We start from the raw sequence: 7,321 nt of genomic DNA on the forward strand, positions 1-7,321 counted from the left end.
TCTTTGAATTTCATGTCGGATCTCCGGATACTCATTTCTTTTGACTTTGAAAGGGACCTCGGGGATCACCTTCTTCTTGGCCACAACATCATAGAAGTGGTCTTGATGAGCTTTGGAGATGAATCTTTCCATCTCCCATGACTCGGAGGTGGAAGTTTTTGTCTTCCCTTTCCCTTTTCTAGAGGATTCTCCGGTCTTAGGTGCCATCAATGGTAATGGAAAAACAAAAAGCTTATGCTTTTACCACACCAAACTTAGAATATTGCTCGCCCTCGAGCAAGAAAATAAAGAATTAGATGAAAAAGAGGAAGAAAAGATGGAGAAGAGGGGGGAGGTGTGTTTCGGCCAAGAAGAGAAGAGAGGGTTGTGTTGTGTGAAAATGAGGAAGAATGGAAGGCTTTATATAGGGAAGGGAGGGGGGGTTAAGGTTCGGCCATATGGGTGGTTTTAGGTGGGAAATTGATTTGAATTTTGAAGGTAGGTGGAGTTTATTGGGTAGGTTTATGGGGAAGAGTGGGTGGATGTGAGTGGTGAAGGGTTAATAGGGAAGAGAGATGGAGGTGATAGGTGAAGGGTTTTGGGGAAGAGTGTTTATTGGGAATAGAGGATGATTGAGAAGAGAGAAGAGAGTGAGTGGAGGTAGGTGGGGATCTTCTGGGGTCCACAGATCCTGAGATGATCCTGTGGGGTCCACAGATCCTGAGGTGTTCAAGGATTTACAACCTTGCACCAAATTAGGCATGTAAAATGCCCTTGCACATAACTCTAGGCGTTCAGCGCCAGGTTGGTGCCCATTTTGGGCATTCAACGCCCATTTGTTGCTCATTTCTGGCGTTGAACGCCAGAACCATGCTTGTTCTGGGCGTTCAGCGCCAGCTCCTCTCCAGGGTGCAATTCTGGCGTTCAGCGCCCAGATGATGCCCATTTTGGGCGTTCAACGCCCAGATACTGCCCATTTTGGGCGTTCAGCACCAGAACCATGCTCTGTTCTGGCGCTGAACGGCAGGCAGGTGCTTCCTCCAGGATGTGATTTTTCTTCCGCTGTTTTTGATTCTGTTTCTAAATTTTTCGTTTATTTTGTGACTCTACATGATCATGAACCTAAGAAAACATGAAAAACAATGAAAATTAGATAAATAAACATTGGGTTGCCTCCCAACAAGCGCTTCTTTAATGTCAATAGCTTGACAGTGGGCTCTCATGGAGCCTCACAGATGTGCAGAGCTTTGTTGAGACCTCCCAACACCAAACTTAGAGTTTGGATATGGGGGTTCGACACCAAACTTAGAGTTTGGTTGTGGCCTCCCAACACCAAACTTAGAGTTTGACTGTGGGGGCTTTGTTTGACTCTGCTTTGAGAGAAGCTTTCTATGCTTCCTCTCCATCGGTACAGAGAGAGATCCTTGAGTTTTAAACACAAGGTTGTCCTCATTTAATTGAAGGATCAATTCTCCTCTGTCCACATCAATCACAGCTCTTGCTGTGGCTAGGAAGGGTCTTCCAAGGATGATGAATTCATCCTCATCCTTCCCAGTATCTAGGACTATGAAATCAGCAGGGATGTAAAGGCCTTCAACCTTTACTAACACGTCCTCTACTTGTCCATAAGCCTGTTTTCTTGAATTATCTGCCATCTCTAATGAGATTTTAGCAGCTTGCACCCCATAGATTCCCAGTTTCTCTATAACAGAGAGGGGCATGAGGTTTATTCCTGAACCAAGGTCACACAGAGCCTTAAAGATCATGGTGCCTATGGTACAAGGTATTATGAACTTTCCAGGATCCTGTCTCTTCTGAGGTAATGTCAGTTGATCCAGATCACTTAGTTCATTGGTGAACAAGGGAGGTTCATCTTCCCAAGTCTCAATACCAAATAATTTGGCATTTAGCTTCATGATTGCACCAAGGAACTTGGTAGCTTGCTCTTCAGTAACATCCTCATTCTCTTCAGAAGAGGAATACTCATCAGAGCTCATGAATGGCATAAGGAGGTTCAATGGAATCTCTATGGTCTCTAGATGAGCCTCAGAGTCCTTTGGTTCCTCAGAGGGAAGCTCCTTATTGATCACTGGACGTCCCAGGAGGTCTTCCTCCTTGGGATTCACGTCCTCTCCTTCCCTTACAGGTTCGGCCATGGTGCTTATGTCAATGGCCTTGCACTCTCCTTTTGGATTCTCTTCTGTATTGCTTGGGAGAGTGCTAGGAGGGATTTCAGTGATCCTTTTACTCAGCTGGCCCACTTGTGCTTCCAAATTTCTAATGGAAGACCTTGTTTCATTCATGAAACTAACAGTGGCCTTGGATAAATCAAAGACTAAGTTTGTTAAATTAGAGGTATTTTGTTCAGAGTTCTCTGTCTGTTGCTGAGTGGATGATGGAAAAGGTTTATTATTGTTAAACTTGTTTCTTCCACCATTATTAAAGCCTTGTTGAGGCCTTTGATCCTTCCATGAGAGATTTGGATGATTTCTCCATGATGGATTATAGGTGTTTCCATAAAGTTCACCTAAGTAATTCACCTCTGCTATTGCAGGGTTTTTTGGATCATAGGCCTCTTCTTCAGAAGGTGCCTCTTGAGTACTGTTGGATGCAGCTTGCATTCCATTCAGACTCTGAGAGATCATATTGACTTGCTGAGTCAATATTTTGTTCTGAGCCAATATGGCATTCAGAGTATCAATTTCAAGAACTCCCTTCTTCTGAGGCGTCCCATTACTTATAGGATTCCTCTCAGAAGTGTACATGAACTGGTTATTAGCAACCATGTCAATGAGTTCTTGAGCTTCTGCAGGCATTTTCTTTAGGTGAATGGATCCACCTGCAGAAGTATCCAATGACATCTTGGATAACTCAGACAGACCATCATAGAATATATCCAGGATGGTCCATTCTGAAAGCATGTCAGAAGGACACTTTTTGGTCAGTCCTTTGTATCTCTCCCAAGCTTCATAGAGGGATTCACCTTCTTTCTATCTGAAGGTTTGAACATCCACTCTCAGCTTACTCAGCTTTTGAGGAGGAAAGAACTTGGCTAAGAAAGCCTTGACCAGCTTATCCCAAGAGTTCAGGCTATCCTTAGGTTGAGAGTCCAACCATACTCTAGCTCTGTCTCTTACAGCAAAAGGGAAAAGCATGAGCCTGTAGACTTCAGGATCTACTCCATTAGTCTTAGCAGTATCACATATCTGCAAGAATTCAGTTAAAAACTGAAAAGGATTGGAAGTCCATGAAACTTGCAGTTCTGCTACATCAGAGAAACTAGCTGAGGTTTCAGCTCAAAATTGTTTGCTCCAATGGCAGGAATGGAGATGCTTCTTCCATGTAAATTGGAATTAGGTGCAGTAAAGTCACCAAGCATCCTCCTTGCATTATTATTATTTTCGGCTGCCATCTCCTTTACTTGTTCGAAATTTTCAATAAGGTTGTCTCTGGATTGTTGTAATTTAGCTTCTCTTAGTTTCCTCTTCAGAGTCCTTTCAGGTTCTGGATCAGCTTCAACAAGAATGCCTTTTTCCTTATTCCTTCTCATAAGAAAGAGAAGAGAACAAGAAAAGAAGAGGAATCCTCTATGTCATAGTAAAGAGGTTCCTTATTGTTAGTAGAAGAAGAAAAGGAATAGGGGTGAAGAAGAGTAAAGAATCCAAACACAAAGGTGATGATAGGAGCAGAGATGTGAGATGAAGGGAAGTGTTAGTAGATGAATAAATAAATAGAAGGGGATGAGAGGAGGAGAGAATTTTCGAAAATAATTTTTGAAAAAGAGTTAGTGATTTTCAAAAATAGTTTTTGAAAAAGGTTAGTAGTTTTTCGAAAATTCAAATAAAAAATAAAATAATTAGTCTAATTAAAAAGAAATTTTGAAAAAGAGGGAAGATTTTTTTCGAAAATTAGAGAGAGAGAGTTAGTTAGGTAGTTTTGAAAAAGGTAAGAAACAAACAAAAAGTTAGTTAGTCAGCTGAAACAAATTTTGAAAAGATAAGAAGTTAGGAAGTTAGAAAAGATATTTTTGCAATCACTTTTTTGAAAAAGGTAAGATAAGAAGATATTTTTGAAAAGATATGATAGAAATTAGTTTTTGAAAAAGATTTGATTTTTAAAATCTCAATTACTAACTTGATTCACAAGAAATCACAAGATATGATTCTAGAACTTAAAGTTTGAATCTTTCTTAACAAGTAAGTAACAAACTTGAAATTTTTGAATCAAAACATTAATTGATGATGTTATTTTCGAAAATATGATGTAAAATTAAGAAAAAGATTTTTGAAAAATATTTTTGAAATTTTCGAAAATAACTAAAAAAATTGAAAAAGATTTGATTTTTTTTTTTGAAAAAGATTTTGAAAAAGATAAGATTTTCAAATTGAAAATTTGATTTGACTCATAAGAAACACTTGATTTTAAAAATTTTTGAAAAAGTCAACTCAAATTTTCGAATTTGATGAGAGCAAAAGGGGAAGATATATTTTTTTTATTTTTGAATTTTTAATGATGAGAGAGAAAACAAGAAAAATGATGCAATGCATGAAAGTTATGGATCAAAACAATGAATGCATGCAAGAATGCTATGAGTGTTAAGATGAACACCAAGAACACTTTGAATGTCAAGATGAACACCAAGAATATATTTTTGAAAATTTTTATATGCAAAGAAAACATGCAAGACACCGAACTTAGAAATCTTTAATGCTTAGGCACTAATAATTCAAGAATGCATATGAAAAACAAGAAAAGACACAAAACATGAACACATCAAGATCAAACAAGAAGACTTACCAAGAACAACTTGAAGATCATGAAGAACACTATGAATGCATGAATTTTTCGAAAAATGCAAGATGAATATGCAATTGACACCAAACTTAAAAATTGACTCAAGACTCAAACAAGAAACTCAAAATATTTATGATTTTTATGATTTTATGATTTTTTTGTATTTTCTTTTAATTTTTCGAAAATCATTTTGCAAAAGAAAAATAAGGATTCCAAAATTTTTAATATGAATTCCAGGAATCTTATGCTCTTTAGTCTAAAGCTCCAATCAAAGGGTCAGGCATGGCTTAATAGCCAGCCAAGCTTTAGTATGTAACTCAGACATGACACGCCTAACATTCCCTACAGTCAACCAGGCTTCAACATGCTTCATGAAACACTAGAATTCATTCTTAAAAATTCTGAAAAAAAATATATTTTTGAAAACATTTTTATTTTGAAATTTTTTTCGAAAACAAAGGAGAAATTTTTGAAAGATTTTTGAAAACAAAACAAAAAGAAAATTACCTAATCTGAGCAACAAGATGAACCGTCAGTTGTCCAAACTCAAACAATCCCCGGCAATGGCGCCAAAAACTTGGTATACGAAATTGTTACTCAGGTTGTGAATTATTGTTCGAAATTGATTCCCTGGCGGTGGCACCAAAAACGGATGCACAGAACCATGGTCTAAACATATCTTCACAACTTCGCATAACTAACCAGCAAGTGCACTGGGTCGTCCAAGTAATAAACCTTACGTGAGTAAGGGTCGATCCCACGGAGATTGTTGGTATGAAGCAAACTATGGTCACCTTGTAAATCTCAGTCAGGCGGATATAAAATAGTTATGGAGTTTTCGAAATTAATACTAAAATAAGGATAGAAATACTTATGTAAATCATTGGTGAGAATTTCAGATAAGCGTATGGAGATGCATTCATTCCTCTGAACCTCTGCTTTCCTGCTGTCTTCATCCAATTAGTCTTACTCCTTTCTATGGCTGGCTTTGTGTAAGGATGTCACCGGTGCCAATGGCTACTTTCAATCCTCTCGGGAAAATGGTCCAAATGCTCTGTCACAGCACGGCTAATCGTCTGGAGGCATCACCCTTGTCGATGGTTGCATCCTATTCCTCTCTGTGAAAATGGTCCGATGCGCTGTCACTGCATGGCTAATCATCTTGGAGGTTCTCGATCATACTGGAATAGAATTTACTATCCTTTTGCGTCTGTCACTACGCCCAGCACTCGCGAGTTTGGAGTTCGTCACAGTCATTCAATCCCAGAGTCCTACTCGGAATACCACAGACAAGGTTTAGACTTTCCGGACTCTCATGAATGCCGCCATCAATCTAGCTTATACCACGAAGATTCTGATTAAGAGATCTAAGAGATACTCATTCAATCTAATGTAGAACGAAAGTGGTTGTCAGGCACGCGTTCATAGGGAATGATGATGATTGTCAAGTTCATCACATTCAGGTTGAAGTGCGAATGAATATCTTAGAAGCAAAATAAGATGAATTGAATAGAAAACAGTAGTACTTTGCATTAATCTTTGGGAACAGCAGAGCTCCACACCTTAATCTATGGAGTGTAGAAACTCTACCGTTTGAAAATACATAAGTGAAAGGTCCAGGCATGGCCGAATGGCCAGCCCCTCTGATCTAAGAACCAGGTGTCCAAAGATGGTTCAAAAGATTCCAAGATGTCTAATACAATAGTAAAAAGTCTTATTTATAATAAACTAGTTACTAGGGTTTACAGAAGTAAGTAATTGATGCATAAATCCACTTCTGGGGCCCACTTGGTGTGTGCTTGGGCTGAGCTTGAATGTTAAACATGTAGAGGTCAATCTTGGAGTTGAACGCCAGCTTTTGTGCCATTTTGGGCGTTGAACTCCACTTTGCAACTTGTTTCTGGCGCTGGACGCCAGAATTGGGCAGAGAACTGGCGTTGAACGCCAGTTTGCGTCGTCTAAACATGAGCAAAGTATGGACTATTATACATTGCTGGAAAGCCCTGGATGTCTACTTTCCAACGCAATTGGAAGCACGCCATTTGAGTTCTGTAGCTCCAGAAATTTCACTTTGAGTGCATGGAGGTCAGAATCCAACAGCATCAGCAGTTCTTCTTCAACCTCTGAATCTGATTTTTGCTCAAGTCCCTCAATTTCAGCCAGAAAATACCTGAAATCACAGAAAAACACACAAACTCATAGTAAAGTCCAGAAATGTGAATTTAACATAAAAAATAATGAAAACATCCCTAAAAGTAACCAGATTCTACTAAAAACATACTAAAAACAATGCCAAAAAACGTATAAATTATCCGCTCATCACATACATGCAAGCTAACTATGTCTCAAGTGCTTTGGGAACAAGTAACTTCCAGTAACCTTGCAGGAATCTTATGAGGAAATGGTGCACCTCCACCCAAAGAAGCGAGGCAGCAAAAATTAGGATGATGACAAAGAGAGAGGGCAACCAGAAATCATCACCCGAAGGTTATATTGTTACTTAATTCCATTGTACTCAGAATTGTTGAAAGTTGGAAGTCTGAATGCA

The 7,321-nt window shown here is 38.8% G+C and overlaps 1 non-coding gene across 1 annotated transcript; it reads left to right on the top strand.

Annotated features, from left to right (window-relative positions):
- The first annotated feature begins 2,894 nt into the window (after positions 1-2,894).
- Positions 2,895-3,002, top strand: LOC112731221 (small nucleolar RNA R71). The gene has a single exon (XR_003167009.1). It is a non-coding gene; the product is annotated as a small nucleolar RNA R71 (small nucleolar RNA).
- The last annotated feature ends 4,319 nt before the right edge of the window (positions 3,003-7,321 follow it).

Source organism: Arachis hypogaea, chromosome 12, assembly GCF_003086295.3.
Source record: "Arachis hypogaea cultivar Tifrunner chromosome 12, arahy.Tifrunner.gnm2.J5K5, whole genome shotgun sequence".
NCBI classification, from domain to species: domain Eukaryota; kingdom Viridiplantae; phylum Streptophyta; class Magnoliopsida; order Fabales; family Fabaceae; genus Arachis; species Arachis hypogaea.